At 36.6% G+C, this 19,259-nt stretch overlaps 1 protein-coding gene and 1 long non-coding RNA gene across 6 annotated transcripts in view; one reads left to right on the top strand and one right to left on the bottom strand.

The window, feature by feature from the left end:
• The window catches only part of nfia (nuclear factor I A), a 576,988-nt gene that overhangs the window by 9,055 nt on the left and 548,674 nt on the right, over window positions 1–19,259 (top strand). The gene's annotated exons all lie outside the window — the stretch shown is intronic.
• LOC134298658 (uncharacterized) lies at window positions 1,270–18,238 on the bottom strand. Its single transcript, XR_010005762.1, has 2 exons — window positions 17,873–18,238; window positions 1,270–1,548 (listed from the first exon to the last, which is right to left on the bottom strand). It is a non-coding gene; the product is annotated as an uncharacterized LOC134298658 (long non-coding RNA).

Raw genomic sequence — 19,259 nt, 5'->3', positions numbered from 1 at the left:
ATGTAAAAGAATATCCCCCCTTGAAGAGAAAGTGTGCCTCAACTGAAGACAATTGCCAACTGCTATGATATTTTTATCTGTGCATGAGAATGCATAAACCTATGTTCTTTTTTCAGTAGCAGAAACAGCAAAAAAAGTTTCTGCAAATGTCCCATTGTTTTCCATAAAATTAATTCAGACATATAAAAACACAACACTTTATTTTTGAGCACAAAAAACAATGACACTTTTTGGGTGAGGGAATCCCAAATGGAAAATGTCATTGAAAGCTTGTACAAAGGTGTTCATGCAGGCAAGAAGAGAAAAATTGAAACTAATAAATAAGATTATTTTAAAGGCAAATCTTAAGGTTGTAGGACGGCCTTTAATATTAGTGACCCCATTCAATGCAATGTTGGATCCTGACCAGAGTGGATTACATTGTGGAGGTTTTGTAGAACTTCTGTAATAAGAGTGTTTCATATAAATTAGATATAGCTGCTGAATCAAATGTGTAATTAGTTATTTATTTACCTTTTTATCAGAAGCAAACTAAGGGTACAGTAATCAAGTAGTTAAAAACTTGGCATTATACTAAATGTCATTTGATCAGGCCCCTTGGAGTGCCTCTGGTTTTGCTACAAGAAGGTCCTCCATTGTGTATGTGGCAGGGCTCAGGCTGCATTGTAATAGATGGTCTGTGGTTTGCTCTTCTCCACACTCGCATGTCATGGACTCCAATTTGTGGCCCCATTTCTCGAAGTTGGCTCTGCATCTCGTGGTGTCAGAGCGCAGTCTGTTCAGCACCTTCCAAGTTGCCCAGTCTTCTGTGTGCCCTGGAGGGAATCTCTCATTTGGTCAACTATAATGTGTCATTATATTTTGTTGCCATAAACACAATATCTCATGTCAGGCATACATGATCACCCTAGCAAGATTTAAGAGGGCTTGAAACAATGACTTGGTTACCTTAATTGGTGGACCATTATTTGTGAACTACTGAACTATTATTTAAAAAAAAAAAAAAAAAAAGCAATGGCTAATACTGTTGCCTTAGGATGATGACTTGTGATTCCTAGGACCAAACAGTTTTATAGCTTTGATCTTGTGCTACAATAGCAATCAGTATACATTGTATGATAGTTTTGGTGTAAGAAGGCAGAATAGTGTAGGTGTGAGACGTTCTCTGTCAATCTTCCTTGTCTTATTTTTCTCCTTTTGTTTTTATCCATACTGAAACAGAAGACCAGGAAAAAGGGGGAGGGGGTTCATACTTAAAACAAATACCAATTGCTTTGGCAGTTTTTTATTCATAGAACAACAATGTATGTGCAATTGTATAAGGTTTTTATTCAGCCAAACCTTATTCCGGGTTTACAGTTTCTTCTAGCCACATTTTAAGATAAGGGATTTTTTTCCCTTTTCTTGCATTCTATTCAAAAATTGAAGGTTCTCTTAAGCATAACGATGGTATACACATTAAGGGTGTAGACCTGTGATCATTTCTTCATAATCAAGTTTCCATCATGGGCCAGTGAGAATGATTCCCTTGGGATGATTCCATTGTATCTATGAATAATATAATTAATGAGGGTTAAACAGCATGTCTTAAACTCAAATTTATCTTTTAGCCAGTTCTATATTCAACTTATAGGTATACATAGCCCCCTTACTCAAATATTTAAAACATATCCAGTACAAAGATATCCTTTGGGGATATCTTGGAGAGCACTATCTCACATGGATACCTGAACCAGCAAACTCTATATGGACCAGAAGCATATCATAGAATTGTATTGAGGGCCTAGAGAGGCCCACAAACACTTCTGGGGAAAATATTTTTGGCGTGTGGGTAAGTGAAACTGTGAAAATTGAATCTGTCAACAAGGGAGAGGGGGTCATACTGTATTATCTAAAAGGTAAAACAAAATGTACACAATTAAAAATGAGCCACATCACATTGTTATGTGTTCATTAGGTCACCTTTCTTGGAATGGGTCTCCATGTAGGTATTTGTGCTTTATACATAGATGCCAGGGACAGGAGCTAATTTCCTGTGGGGCTATTTGGTGTGGCCCTTACCTGATCTAGTGGGACATTTAAACAGGGTTTAATCAAGAGCTTTTTAGTAGGACTACAATTAGTACAATGTATTTTATCATCAGCCTCCTAAAAATCTGTTGTCAGACTCTTGGTCCTCCAGTTAGGCATGGTATGTGGTATGCGAACTAGAAAGGGGAGAGACAACAAAAAAAGGTTCACTCCCTTTATTTATCTGTCCTCCCACATTTCCATTACACAACACAGAATGCTCCATGCTCCACTAGATGAAAAGAGTTCTGTTTACACAGGAAGTCTCCTTCCACAAATGAGAACATACCTATGGAGTCAATCTAGTTTCTCTGTACTACTGTGTATTTAAATTACACAAACTGTTCCCAATCAATGCAATCATTGTGAAGAGAGGTCTGAATTTATGTAATAGCAGGGGAGCATGTTAGGAGAAATTAATGTTGCTTCTGAGGTAAAGGTCCTTCATTCCTTGCATGAGCACAGCATTCAGAGCTTCATCTGCTAAAAACTTTTGCAAAAACAAGCAAACAAAATCTACCAATATGCACATTGATTAATTGGTTATCACGAGATACCCTATATACTCAATTATAAGCCAGGTTTTTCAGCCCTTTTTAGGGGTGAAAAAGCCCCTCTCGGCTTATACTCAAGTGAGGGTCTTGGCTGGCTTGTATTTGGGACACCTTATACTCGAGTATATAGGTAATCAGAGTTGGACTGTCTTATCTTATTTAAGTCTTATTATTATCCTAAATTACAGTTTTGTAATAAATATTCAAAAACGTTTAACCTACTTATGCCTTAATTAATGTAATTTTATTGGTAACTATTTTTATTGTTGAAATTTACTAGTAGCTGCTGCATTTCCCACTCTCGTCCTATACTCAAGTCAATAGGTTTCCCAGATTTATGTGGTAAAATTAGATGTCTCAGTTTATAATCAGGTCGGCTTATACTCGAGTATATATGGTAAATTGTTTAAAGCCAGCCCCCATACTACTCTTCCTACCACACATCTTAACGGAAAGAATTGATTTTGAGGTAGGTTTAATGCAACCCAGCACAACAGCTGAGGTTTGAGGAATAAATGAGTGAACTTCTCAATGTAGGGTGACCCCCTACAGTACTTGCCACATCAGAGACCAATTTAATTTTCTACAAATTCCTTGAGTGATGATAAGTAAGAGGCATCTTGATTCTCATTAGAACACAAAGTACCCCTATAAGCATCAATTGTGGGTTCTGTCATGGACCCAGGGGTTGAACGAACAGCTACCCAAGAATGCACATGCAGGTTTAGGTTGTTTTTGCTGGTGTTCAAAGTATTTTCACACCGCTCTTTAAATGAAACAAACTCCAAAAGTGGTTTACAAAGATAAGTAATAAAACAGTGTGTGACAGAAAAGAATTACATTTCAGTTAAGTTTTACATACATTTTCCAAAACATTTAGATTTATTCATATATACCATGAAAAACCAAAAATAAAAAAGTAAATACATACAGTGAAAATAGTGATCAGAGCCATGTTAACTATTGATGTTGACATACATAGTATGTCAATGGATGCGCTTTCTAGGAGGCTGAACAAACATGGCTTCCTAATCTGAGTTGTGCAAGTGGTGTCAGATTCATGGGTCCATTGCAAATACAGTAGAGTCTCACTTATCCAAGCTAAACGGGCCGGCAGAAGCTTGGATAAGCGAATATCTTGGATAATAAGGAGGGATTAAGGAAAAGCCTATTAAACATCAAATTAGGTTATGATTTTACAAATTAAGCACCAAAACATCATGTTATACAACAAATTTGACAGAAAAAGTAGTTCAATATGCAGTAGTGCTATGTAGTAATTACTGTATTTACAAATTTAGCACCAAAATATCACGTTTTGAAAACATTGACTACAAAAATGCGTTGGATAATCCAGAACGTTGGATAAGTGAGTGTTGGATAAGTGAGACTCTACTGTAATTGTAATGTAACTTTAGCTTTGCTTTTGATGTAGAAAAAAATTCATTAATCATAATTACTTCCAACTCTTACATTATATACATGATGAAGATGATAGAGCTGATGGGAGGATCACAACAAATTCATCATACTATGGATCATAGAAGTATTTGTTATGATTAACCTGTTATCATAGGATGTCAAGATCCACTATAGAGTATTTCAGATTTAGTATTTGCCATGTACTGGCTAATTGTGGCAAATGCTTCTTTGTCAATGTATTTTAGTGTGAATGTTAAAGGAACTATACAAAGTGCAAAATTAGTTTTGTGAATTGGGTTTAGCACTTTATATAGCATCTTTAAAATCTGCAATACTACAGATTTACCAACCCACTAGTAAGGATGTCACCTGTACTGACCTTTTTGAAATTTAAAGTAGTTCATATAAAAAGAGTTTGAAAATAATGCTATCTACATATGGAGATGTGCTAATCAAAAATGAAATTCATTATCACTGAGACACAAACCACTTTTTTCAAATTTGGGCTATATCATTGTACAAAAGAGGAATCTTCAGGAAGACAGCAGGTTAAAAGACATGAAGACATGTTCTGTGTCTTGTTTAGACATCTAATCTAATTTAATCACACCAACCTGCCTTTCACATTGTGTAATAGAACAATTTCTACAAATTATCTGTTTCAAAAAATGGAAATGTTAATAATTATATTATTATTAATAATAATATTCCAAAACAGGTTTATTTTGTGTCAAAAGCACTACATAGTAAATATGTTTAAATGTGATAAAATAAAGGAATCACAAGCAGCCAAATAGTTTTAGAGCAAAAGTGGGCAACAGTGACTGCATTGTCCGTAGCTTTAAACAACTCCTCCTCTGTACATGAGGCAGGACATTGTGGGCAAGCATACATATGTGGAGTTGTTTGTTCTGCTCCACAGTCACACAAGGTGGAGGATTCCTCCAAATAGTGCCATCTTGCCAGGTTGTCTTTTGATCTGCCCACTCTGCTTCTGAGTCTGTTCAGGGACTTCCAAGTTGCCCATTCTTGGTTTGCCCCTGGAGGAAGACCCTCGTGGGGGGGCATCCAGTCGGAATTGCCTGGTTTAGCTGCACAGAGGGATACTCTTGCTGTTGCTGGGGGAACATTAAGAGGAGTGGTGATTCTCATGAAGCTTTTCCTTGATTTGAGTCAAACAGGTGACCAAGAAAGTAACACTTTTGGTTTCTGATGTTTCAATGTAAACATTGTTTTTTGTACCAAATTATTAAATATATTGTGTATAAAATTACCTTCAGCCTATGCATACAAGATATATAGGAAACTGAGAGTTGTGTTTAGAATTAGGTTGCATCTCTAAGATGTATGGATACAACATGGAAATACAAGGATTCCAAAATCTTCAAAATAAAAATCTGAAATCCAAGACACTTCTGGTCCCAAGTATAAAGGACACTCCACCTGGAGTTAAAATGTAACTACAAGTGACTATGTAATATGCAGCTATAAAAGTACTTAAGAGTTACAATAAACCACACACAAAACTTTTCTTTGCCAAATCTATATATATAAATGAGTGATGGCATCACGGCGACCAACAAAACAACAAAACTACAGGCCCCCCAACCTCGAAAGTTGACAACACAACCCATCATCCATGCCTCTAGGTTGATACAACAAAAGGAAAAGAAAAATAAAGTCCTAACTAGAGGGAAAGGAATAATTGTTTTTATCCAATTGCTGCCACTTAGAGGACTAATCTCTGCCCACTTGGTCTCCTAGCAACCAACTCAGCCCAGGGGATGGGCAGATTTAGGCCTCAGACCTCTTCCACAGATTGTCTAATTTACACTGGATTATATGGCAGTGTAGACTCAAGGCCCTTCCACACAGCTATATAACCCAGTTATAATCTTAGATTATCTTCTTTGCACTGGATTATCTTGACTCCACACTATCATATAACCCACTTCAGTGTTCATTTTATACAGATGTGAAGAAGGGGCCTCATATAATCCAGTTCTAAGCAGATAATATAAGATTATCAATATACAGTAGAGTCTCACTTATCCAACATAAACAGGCCAGCAGGATAAGTGAATATGTTGGATAATAAGAAGGGATTCAGGAAAAGCCAATTAAACATCAAATTAGGTAATCGTTATACAAATGAAGCACCAAAACATCATATTATACAAGAAATTTGACAGAAAAAGTAGTTCCATGCGCAGTAATGCTATGTAGTAATTACAGTAGAGTCTCACTTATCCAACACTCGCTTATCCAACATTCTGGATTATCCAACGCATTTTTGTAGTCAATGTTTTCAATATATTGTGATATTTTGGTGCTAAATTCATAAATGCAGTAATTACCACATAGCATTACTGCGTATTGAACTACTTTTTCTGCCAAATTTGTTGTCTAACATGATGTTTTGGTGCTTCATTTGTAAAATCATAACCTAATTTGATGTTTAATAGGCTTTTCCTTAATGCCTCCTTATTATCCAACATATTCGCTTATCCAACATTCTGCCAGCCCGTTTATGTTGGATAAGTGAGACTCTACTGTACTGTATTTACAAATTTACCACTAAAATATCACAATGAATTTAAAACACTGACTACAAAAACATTGATTACGAAAAGGCAGACTACGTTGGATAATCCAGAACATTGTATAAGCGAATGTTGGATAAGTGAGATTATACTTTAATATGAAATAATTACTGGGATAGAATAATGCAGAACAATATAATCTCTAAAACCAGGACAGTAAATAAAGACCAACAATCTGAAAGCAGGGAAATTGGAAATTCCACAAAGGAAACAATCAGGGCCAGCTAACACCTCCCAAGAAAGGATTCTTCCAGAAAGGAAGCTGAGAAGGGAGTGAAGCACTGTGTATTACCAAAGTCATTATTATTACTATTATTATTATTGTTGTTGTTGTTGTTGTTGTTGTTGTTGTGTTGTGGTCAATCGTGAAAATGAATACAATCTGGCTCCAAGTATTCACTAACTAAACACTAAAATCAGAATATATAAAAATTAATGTGGTATAATAAAACAGAACAATACAATCTCTAAAATCTGAACACTAAATAAAGAACAACACTCTGAAAACAGGGGAATTCCACACAGGAAACAATCAGGGCCAGTTAACACCTCCCAACAAAGTCTTCCCATCATCAAAGTCTGGCAAATCCTCTGTTTTCTCAGGGCCACAGACAGTAGAAGCACATAAAATATCTCAAACAACACCACTCTGAAAACAAGGGAATTCCAGACAGGAAACAATCAGGGCCAGCTAACACCTCCTAACAAAAAATTCACTCAGGGAGGAAACAGCCACGCTTTAAAGCTGCAAGGCCATTACATCCTAATCATTTTTCCTAATTGCAGCATTCATACTTGCCTCCAACAGACAAAAAAAAACAATCAGAAATATTGTATATTCACAACCTTTAGGAAATAATATCCCCTGATGGCGCAGCATGTTAAAGTGCTGAGCTGCTTAACTTCTGGATCGAAAGGCCGCAGGTTTGAATTGGGGGACCAGAGTGAGCCCTCACCGTTAGCCCCAGCTTCTGCCAATCCAGAAGTTCGAAAACATGCTAATGTGAGTGCATCAACAGGCACCGCTCCGGCGGGAAGGTAATGCCGCTCCATGCAGTCATCCCACATGACCTTGGAGGAATCTACGGACAACGCTGGCTCTTCGGCTTAGAAATGGAGATGAGCACCAACCCCCAGAGTCAGACATGACTGGACATAATGTCAGGGGGAAACGTTTACCCTTTCCCTTAACTACCACCAATTCCTCAATACTTTATTTCCCATACCACCATACTTCGCCACAGCAACGCGTGGCCAGGCACAGCTAGTTATCTCCTATAGAACATGAGCCTAAATCCAATATTTATTCCATTAATGCTGTGAGTCTATTTTAATTGAGATGAGCAAATGAATTAGACCATGTTCAGCAAGTTTATCATGGAGAATCAATTCCTTTACATATCCTGAACATACTGTATTTAAAGCATTGAAAGTAATCAAACCTCAAAAGAATTTAGAAGTTTATATATTTGGCACAGGTCTTCTGTCTGGAATCTTTACCTGGTGAATCACTAACTACCCTTTTATTTCCAGTTGTTGATGTCAGTAAAAAAGACAATGGTTCTTGATGCTGTCTATACTCAATACAATAGCTTTATCCAGATGCTAATTTGCATCTGACCCCGGTGGTGCAGTGGATTAAATCGCTGAGCTGCTGAACTTGCTGACTGAAAGGTCGGCAGTTCGAATCTGGGGAGTGGGGTGAGCTCCCGCTATAAGCCCCAGCTTCTGCCAACCTAGCAGTTCAAAAACATGCAAATGTGAGTAGATCAATAGGTACTGCTCTGGTGGGAAGGTAACGGTGCTGCATGCAGTCATGCCAACCACATGACCTTGGAGGCGTTTACAGACAACATTGGTTCTTCAACTAAGAAATGGAGATAAGCACCAATCCCGGACTCAACTAGACTTAATGCCAGGGGAAAACCTTTACCTACCCTAATTTGCTTTAGTTAAAAACAGAAATTTAAATGTATATTAAGTAAGAAACGCTAGAGAAAAAATACAATCACACTCTAAAAAAAGAAAAGAAAAAAGAAACCTGTCTCTTAGCTATATACACACATTTTCATTGTATTATTCCCTCTGTCTTCCCTATTTTTCATGTTGCTGACTGCCATTGTGTACTGTTGACATTTAGATCCATCCTAGATCTTTACCTTTGCACCATTGTACTTGTTGCTGTCTTACTCAGTTAAGAAATACAAGTTACTGTGGTGCTGCCAGCTGCAATCCCAGCCTGGATCATTATTCAAGATCTGAGGTTAATCAACTGCAAATTCCATTAGCTTCATACAGAGTGAAAATCAAGAACAGACGGTCTCACATCCAAGCCAGACATCAGGTGCGGTACAATGAAGCTGGCCTTCAGGTATAAGTTTCCTTCCCTCCCTCATCCCATGTCACATCCCTCAAAGGAACATTCTTTAAGACAAGAGGGAAAAGATCAGGTGGACATCTGGGGAAGGGAAGAGAGGCAGGAAAAGGGTGACAGCACGAGGAAAAGAATTTTCTCTGAAACATCTGTAGAAATGTTAATACACTTATACTCTTCCACTGTGAAATTAACCTCAATTCTTCTTCAAATATGCTTTGCATGGAGAGACAGGGATATAGTTTAACAGCCAAATTCTTTATTCAGGGTTACTTATAGGTATCCCTGTAGCTCCCTGTTGCGACTGTGTAAATGAATAAGTTGGAAATAAATTGCAAAAGTGCTTTCAGTGTCAATAGTTGAATCCTTTTCTATTGCTTTGCATCGTGAGTGAATTATTCACAATTAAAGTTGGCACACACTCCCTCTCTCCTCTTGCCACCGCCACAACTAAAATAGGCCCTAACACAGAATAATTTCATTGTAAGATTCATCTGTTACACTTTGAGTTACTACTGCTTCTTTAACAGTACATGTGTGTAAAATTATTTGCGATCAACATTAAATGGAAAAAGTGAAGACATGGGCTACTAAAGTAAATGTTTTGGTATCAAAAAGTGCATTATGCCAGACAATCCAGAGAGTTACAATTAAAAATACATTTATTTCTTGGATATAGATATAAAATGGTTTTTTTTATCTGCTAGTGACAAGTCATTTAAGCATCACTATCTTCTATATATATAAAAGGATAAAGTTGTTTGTACAGTGACTATAACAACAAAACTAAATGTCCCAAAATACGAAACTTGGCAACACAACACAAAAGCCTTACCTCCCGGTTATAACAACACAACCACACCACGAAACCACAATCTGGACCCACAAAACTCACAACAACACATCATGACTATAATAACACAACTAAACGCCCCAAAAATACAAAACTTGGCAATACAACGCAAAAGCCTTGCCTCCCAGTTGTAACAACACAACCACACCACAAAACCACAATACGGACCCACAAAACTCACAACAACGCATCGTGACTATAACAACACAACTAAACACCCCAGAAATACGAAACTTGGCACACAACTAAACGCCTGAGAAATACAAAACTTGACAACACAAGGCAAAAGCCTTGCCTCCCAGTTGTAACAACACAACCACACCACAAAACCACAATCCGGACCCACAAAACTCAAAACAACGCATCGTGACTATAACAACACAACGAAACGCCCCAGAAATACAAAGGAATAAAGGAAATAAGGAGAGCACCCACTCTATCTTTCCATCCACTCATCTATCCATCCACTCACCCACTAATAATAAACACCTACACAGGCAAGAATCAGCCATGCACTGAGGCTACAAAGCCATTCAGTGCTCATCCACCTCCCCAATCCCTACGTTCACACTTGGCCTCCAAAAAAACAATTACAATAATAACAATGACAACAACAACAATAAGAATCAACACCATCACAGGCAAGAAGCAGCCAGGCACTGAGGCTGAGAGGCCAGTCAGTGCTACACTGGGCCTCCAAAAAAACAATACAGTAGCATCTAACCTATCCAACCTTCATGACCACTACAACAACAATAATAATAAACACCTACACAGACAAAAAAAGACTATTGTACCACAATAAAAATATAAACCGCACTCAGCAGAATCAGACATCACGATTAACAACAAACCCAAGACAACAGGGATCTCAAGCAATTATCAATCAACACAAAAATTGAAGAAGGCAACAGACTTCAAATACTACTACTAATGTGAGTATAAAGAAGGGTGGAGGTCACAGCATAAATACAACCTAATGTAGACTGACCAACACCACCACACTAAGCCGCAGCAACGCGTGGCCGGGCACAGCTAGTTATGTTATATTTTAAGAATTGGATTTTTATTTTCCCTCTAACCTTATGTATAAGTATTTAGGAAGTATTATTATTATTATTAGTAGTAGTAGTAGTAGTATTTATTAGCCATGTGAGTGTTGTAAATAAAGAATCTATAGAAATATTGCCACCACCAAAACAAAAGACTAAATAATCCAAGCTCTGGGAATTGTAAACCAACAACTGCTAGCACAAATGTTCCCTTTCTGATCATAGTTTGTGTTGGAATGAAAGATGCAATTGTCTGGAAGTGATGAATATGGGATCCATGCTGGCAGAAGGGTCAAAGGTCATAGTATGCAAAGGACCTTTTCTCTCTGGCACTGCTTCTTTTCTATAGCATAGTTTGGCAGCTATCTTCTTGCACTTCGGCTACCAGCCAATGCAGCTGGTACTGCGCAGCTCTCTGGTACAGACTACAAAGCATCACTCACCAACCAGCAGCTTCACATGGGGCCCCATTTGCAAGGTGACAAAGAAAGATGGGCTATATACATCTTACCGTCCAAGCTCATTAAAAGGACTCTTAAATTGCATTTCTGCGAGTTAGTGTTAATTATAAGGCAGTTGCTGGATCGTGTGATCTGTTCTGGGGGCAAGAGTAATCTTTGTAAAGTGCAAAATAGGAATCAAAGGATAAATCTCTGTGTGTTTAGAAATGTGAGTGTGTGTATGTATTTATATGTATATGTACGTTTACATCATGCAGACATAAACACACAATTCAGAGAGTATTGAATCATTCAAGTATTCCCATAAGTGAAACAAATCTTTTCCCAAGTCATCTGCCCCCCTCCATGACCATATTCAATTACACTAAAAAGAAGCTAATCTACCAAATAATTTCTGAGTTTGCATACAGACAAGTTCTTATCTGAAATATACCAAAATAAAGATATCATTGTAAAATTTGAATCAAATTTACTTAAAGAGGAGTAGAAATAAATGACGAAAAACAACCTGTGAAACTTCTATTTCATAATTATATTTTCAGTAATTTAGATAATTTCTCTACCTATCTAACTTTTATATTATTATTTTATTTATTTTAAACTACCTATCACGAAAACTTTAACTTTTACATGGAGGTTATGATCCTGCTATCAAGAGACATTTCTGCCTTATTCTGTCCTATTCAACCTTTTTACTATCTCTCATTTGTTTAGATGTATTGTATTTGGGTCAAATGAAAATACAGGCTGAGTATCCCTTATCCAAAATGCTTAAGACTAAAAGGGTTTTGGATATTTTTAGATTTTGGAATATCTGTATTTTCACATATATACATGCAGGTATACATGGAGAAGGGACCCAAGTCTAAACATGAAATTTATTTATGATTTTGTTAACCTGAAGATAATTGTATGCAATATTTGAAATAATTTTGTGCATGATGCAAAGTCTGTGTATATTGAACCACCAGAAAACAAAGGAATTACTGTCTCACCCACCCATGTGGACAATTTTGAATTTTGGAGTATTTCAGATTTTTGAATTCCAGATAAGGGATGTTCAACTTATACTCAGCTACGGTGACTCTTTATAGTGAGGTCCATTTTTTGTCCTCAAATAGCAAGCATATTCTTCTATATGCATTATGCTGTTATGAATGAAGATAAAAATTTATTTTAACTTTGAACAATGTTAGAAGAGTTGGAATTTTTTTATCAAAGTTAATAATTTTATTGCTTTAAAACAAAGGGATTCACAATGTTTTTCAAGAGTTTGATTCATAATTTTGAGTATTGTAAATGTTATTAATGTACACTCCTTCTGTGGGCAGATTTATCTTAGATTTGGTATACCCAATATTACTCTAGGCTTGGGGTAGTTCTCCAAAACATGAACATTTTCATAAGAGTATTGGAACAAATCTTCATTATTCCTAATTAGAGAATGTCTCTGTTAACATAAATGAATTGAGATAAATTGTAGAGGTGATGAAGATATTTGATCTAGTTCAGGATCTTGACCCCCTTGTTATTAATAGCTTGTTTATTTTAACTTTGATTATAATGTGGGTTATATTTTGTATGTGCTCAATGTGTTTGTCAAATGTTTTCATACAGCCGATAGGCTAATCAATAAAACGTACTGCAGTTTGCAGCTACCCATGGGCCAAAAAAAATGGGCAGAGATTATATGGATCCACTTTCTAGCTGCTTTGTATGCTGGAATAAAGGGATAATTTATTTAGAGAATGAAAAACCAACTCTTTTTTTTTTTTTTTTTTTTAGAAAATGTGCATTACAATCTCCACACTTCTTCATTTTCATAGTCTTCCTCCGTAGAGAACCAGGTCCTTGAACTATGTGACAACTGTTAAATAGAAAGAAGTGATGATAATTTATTACAAGAGTTTAACTGCTGCTGTTCCTCCTTTTGTTTTCCTTTTCCTTTTTCACAAATTACAGAAAAATCTTAGAAAGATGAGACACAACAAGGGGAGGCCCCAAGTCTTTGGTTTCTGTCTTCTTCCATTTGTCCCTGATATTCCGTTTCCCTACTTGTTCCAGTATCTGCTACTTGAAATTGTTATATATAATTTAACATTATACAGAAGCATTGTCATATCAAACATAGTGAAATGGATTCCAAAAACACCATCTGGTATTTGGGAATGCACTGTGAGTTGGGAACGTGAGAAGAGATATTCTTTGCCACTTTGCTTGGGACCCAGCCATTAGCAGTGTAATTGCCAAGAAAAGGTGACAGGCTTCAGGCAAGTGGGTATTTTTCCTTCTCTGGCCTATTAACTCTATGAGTCCTAAACCAAACACAAGAAAGGTATTCTCAGGACATCATAATGTTTGCTCAAAGGAGAATATATCCCAAATTAAAATGAAGAACAAGAGAAGAGAGCGAATTTAAACTATTCTGCATGAATAAAATTAAGGAAATCAGATTGTTGAGATAAGAAAGGAAAGCTGTATAAAGGAATCGTCCACATAAGAAGTGGATTTGCAATGATTAGATTTTTACAAGCTTTATCCAAACGCTCATTTAAAAGCCATCATTGGTTTCTTCTAATCCATCCCAAATTGCAAATCGTGAAGGTCATCTGTGACCATTCAGAACATTGTTTATTAGATGCATTTGATGGCCAAGATCCAGGGTTGCATGAAACTACTTCTGTGAGATCAGAGAGCTACTAGATTTGCTGGGAGTTTGTTTCTGAATCACCAACCTCTCAGACAGTACTGATAAACTTCCTGAAACTCAAAGTAGGTTGTAACAGGAATTTATATGAGATGGGACCCAGCTATTCAAAGGAAAAAAATTAAAATAATCTATACTAGGCTAGCCTTTTTGTGAACCTAAGCAGTTTTTCGGATTCAATATGTCACAGTATTTTGCTTCTTTTCCAAATACACTGTATTTATAAAACAATAAATGAAACCAATAGAGAGACCATATTATTAAAATCCATTGATAATAAAATCCAGAATAGTTAAATTCACAAATGCAGAGGACAGAAAGGACTCTCTGATATGGATCTTTCTGTTTTAGAAAACTGTCTTTTTTTCCTCTTCCTCTTCCATTGCAAAGCCTAAACTGGCAAGAACAACCCTCTCACAGTGCCTTTTGCACATTCTATATGAATAAGGAAGTTTCATCCAAGCTGTTTCTCAAATGACTCACTCCCATAAGAAACTCCCATTTAGAGTACAATTCTGGTGAAGACTCACCAAACCCCAAACCTAAGCATGTTCTTCCATTAAGTCATTAAGTTTACATTTTTGATATTATAGATAACAAAATTATAACACGTTTTTTAAAAAATTATCTAAGCTGTTCTCAGGTAATTTGTTAAATACTTTAAATTATATGAATGAAATCAAAGTATCAGTAATAAAAATATATACAAAATATGTTGATTGTATCTAATATAAATTATGCCTGTTATATTCTTTCCTACAGCACATGTGAATGAGTCTACTTGAATCAAATGCCAGACATATGACTTTCCAGACAGTGTTTTTCAAAACTATAAAACTGTGATTTATTTTAATGCTGCCAGTCCACACATTCATCAAATCCCACTTCATTCTTACACACATGATTTGTCAAAATATCCATAAGCATGAATCTACAAGTCCAGAGTCTGGCAAAGGTTCATGATTGGGCACAATAATTTCAGAACTGTAGACAGATCACTGGGAATGAACTTACTCCTGCGGGTACTTCTCTTAATATGTTCTTAATCCTCCCACACTCACAAGTTCTGCTACCCCACAGCTGGTTTGGAGGTTCATAACAGGCACTCTGTTTGTGGATTATCTTTCTTATGAAAGACAACTGATTCCCAAATAGATCTTATTTTGAAACAACGTAGTTTGGTTCACATTTGGAACCTAGTGAAGGGAAATCATGACTTGGTTTTCATTGTGGCAATTCGTGAGTTTTTTTCAAGTTGTCTAAGTTTTCTAAAGTGTTTGAATTGTTTCAGATTGTTTAATATAGCTGTATTGATTATCTTCTAGGAGCCCCGGTGGCGAAGTGCGTTAAAGCACTGAGCTGGAGACCGAAAGGTCCCAGGTTCAAACCTCGGGAGCGGCAGGAGCAGCCGCTGTTAGCTCCAGCTCCTGCCAACCTAGCAGTTCGAAAACATGCCAATGTGAGTAGATCAATAGGTACCGTTCCAGCGGGAATGTAACGGCGCTCCATGCAGTCATGCCGGCCACATGACCTTGGAGGTGTCTACAGACAACGCTGGCTCTTTGGCTTAGAAATGGAGATGAGCACCAACCCTCAGAGTCAGACATGAATGGACTTAACATCAGGGGAAACCTTTACCTTTATTGATTATTCTACACCTTGAGCTCTGCTAGAATATGACCATGTGACTATGTAAACCATTTAAAAATCATACTTGTAATTTGTCCATTACTTTGTGATATTAACTGTCAATCACAGGAGAGAAGGAAATATATGGTATGGTGGGTCTCATGCCTTCTAAGAATTTGATTCAAGGAGGAGCTGACTTTCTGAGTTTGGGAATTTACAATTTCAAGGCCTTGGTATCAGAGACTGGGTCTTCCTTCTAAGTGATATAGCTAACTGTATTGGACTGATTATTCCCACTCTGATGTTGCTCTAGGCATAACTCATGACAATGTGACAGGGTTGCCATGATATTTTCATTTTTGTGTTTCCCTCCATCCCTTGTCCACATGATTGTATAACATAGGACTCTTATTAAGTAATCCAATGATGTATATCAACACATGAACCATTCTTAAGTGAAATTGAAATATTATGCTTTCAAGTAAATAAATTTGCAATTAAAACTGCATGATTCACTCCATTGCTCTTATCATTCATGCATGATTATCTTGAATAGCGTAGACATACTAGCTTTATAATAATTCTTTGCTAGTACGATCATATTATATTCATCACTCCATATACAAATAAATTGGGTTATCATAGCAATGCACTGCTTTACAGCTCATTTTTAAAAATGATCTCTTTGTTATTCTTTGAAGATTTTATGTATGAAAACGAGTATGTGCATGTATGAGAGAAACAGAGACAGAAATAGATGCAGATAGGAATTATAGAAGATTAAAAATGAAACATTTCACATTTTTTATTTTCATGACAACCAATATTTGAAGGATCAGTTTATACATGGATCTATGCTTTTTTTAAAAATAATAATGCTATATTGATTTGTTTGGCTACATCAAAGATTGAGATGCCATATTGGACTTACTAACATTATATTAATGCATGCAAAAGGTTTTGGGTGAGTCTAAACTTACAGTTTGGTTTGTATGAAAATTATCCTTCCCAAGCTTGTCCTTGTCTTGTAAACATTTATATACCCTGAAGTATCTTCTGACAGTAGCTCCTAAATAATTTATTGTTTATTGTTTTATATTATTTATTATTTATAGTTTATTATCAAATTTTCTCAAATGTTCCTTTTAATTTTCCATCAATAGAATTCTAACTATATTCATTTCAATGGACAAATATTTTAAATTTTATTTTAAAAATTGTATAAACATTGGTGCCTTTGTCAGAAAGGGATACAGCGTTTATAAGAGAAGACAACCAAACTGCAAGTACATGATGTAAAGGATAAGAATGGACTTGTCATGCCAAACATTTTTATCCAGTCTTCCTGACACAGTGTAAAGTCAAGTTCATATATGAATTAGGCAAAATATGGCCAAATAGTCATTTGACACAAGTATGCTAACTCCTTCCCTACTTGCGTTAGCATTACTGCACATACATGAAAATAACCTTAGGAGATAGAGGTAGAATATTACAAGACTTTTATGGCTATGTCCACCTGCATAAGAATCCTACAGCCATTTCAAAAAGCTGCCATAAACCAAGATGGTCATTCAACTGAATAAGCCCTGAATCCCATTCCCTCTCTCCTTCCATATTCACTGTAGACTGCTTTGAACTGAAAATACAAAGCATTAATAATATCTCTGCCATTCTGTGCCTGAATTCCTGTTCCTCATTTTGATGGCAGTCGGATCATGCAGATACTCAGCTGTGGAAGATATTTTTAAAACAGCAGCATCTGGCTGCTTGGCAGAGACTCAACAGGCAGTTGGTTGGGTTGCTTTGGAGTTGCTTCTGGATGTGTCACATGTTTTGGCTCTGGAAAAAAAATATTCTGGGCAGCTTTTGCTTCTCTGGGCATATTTCTTCTTTGACTCACCTTTTGATTCTGAATTGTGTATTGTCATTCATTTGCCAAAGAATGATGACTTCTATGAATACCTGGCTTTGTTTACAGGGGGGGAATTATTCTGTCCTGTATTCGATCTCTCCAGCTCTCGCATAACCCACATGTACATCCCCTACTCATATTGCAGCTGCTTAAAACTTGCCAACAGAGGTGACTAGGCTATAAAGAAAGCATTGGCACAGTATTCAAGTCTTTATCTGGCTTGGAAACTTACCTTCATAGAAGCCAAGAGTTCTAGAAATTCTAGAACAAGTTCTCTTTCATTCCCTCCCATATTTTATCTTTAAATCAATCTCCTTCAGGATACTTTTATATAATGTTGGTGATTGCTTTATTCATCTGTAGTATTCTTGTATCATTTCCCAGCTCACAAGAATTCCTGAGGCAATGAACAAATACAAACAATTAAAACAATAGAAAGATAAAAAATGTTTGTAAACATATTAGATACAAGTTGATTGTCGTTTATCCAAAATGCTTGGGACCAGAAGTGTTTTGGATTTTGGATATTTTTCAGATTTGAAAGAGCTGCATTTGCATATATGTACTTAATGACTTATTTTAGAGATCGAATGCAAATATAAACATGACATTCATTAATGTTTCATATACACTTTATACACATAGATTGAAAGTGATTTTATACACAATATTTTCTATGCATAGACAAAACTGGCATACATTAAACCATTAGAAAACAAAGGGTATCTCAACTACTGATGTGGATTTTGGAGTATTTTAGATTTCAGAATTCCTCATAAGAGGTGCTCAATCTGTATTCTTTAAACACTCCTAGAAACAAGTAATGCTAAAGCCTTAATTAACATATTTAAAAGAGAGCAATTTCAAACATAAATGCTGTAGGGAACATACTAAGCTGTTGCTTAGGCTTGATCTCTTCTTCATTCATGCAGTCGTTTCTGACTCTTCGTGACCTCATGGACCAGTCCACACCAGAGCTTCCTATTGGTCGCCGCTGCCCCCAGTTCCTTCAAGGTCAAGCCAGTCACTTCAAGGATACCATCCATCCATCTCGCCCTTGGTTGGCCTCTCTTCCTTTTTCCTTCCATTTTCCCCAGCATCGTGATCTTTTCCAAGCTTTCCTGTCTTCTCATGATGTGGCAAAAATACTTCATCTTTGCCTGTAATATCTTTCCCTCCGGTGAGCAGCCAGGCATTATTTCCTGGAGGATGGACTAGTTGGATCTTCTTGCAGTCCAAGGCACTCTCAGGATTTTCTTCAAGCACCAAAGTTCAAAAGCATCTATCTTCCTTCGCTCAGTCTTCCTTATGGTCCAGCTCTCACATCGATAGGTTACTATGGGGAATACCATTGCTTTAACTATGCAGACCTTCATTGCCAGTGATGTCTCTGCTTTTCACTATTTTATCAAGGTTGGCCATTGCTCTTCTCCCAAGAAGTAGACGTCTTCTGATTTCCTGGCTGCAGTCTGCATCTGCAGTGATCTTCGCACCTAGAAATAGAAAGTCTGTCACTTTCTCCACGTTTTCTCCCTCTATTTGCCAGTTATCAATCGGTCTGGTTGCCATAATCTTGGTTTTCTTGATATTTAACTGCAGCCCGGCTTTTGCATTTTCTT

Source organism: Anolis carolinensis, chromosome 4 (assembly GCF_035594765.1).
Source record: "Anolis carolinensis isolate JA03-04 chromosome 4, rAnoCar3.1.pri, whole genome shotgun sequence".
Taxonomy (NCBI): Eukaryota; Metazoa; Chordata; class Lepidosauria; order Squamata; family Dactyloidae; genus Anolis; species Anolis carolinensis.
This window is presented reverse-complemented; position numbering and strand designations above follow the sequence as displayed.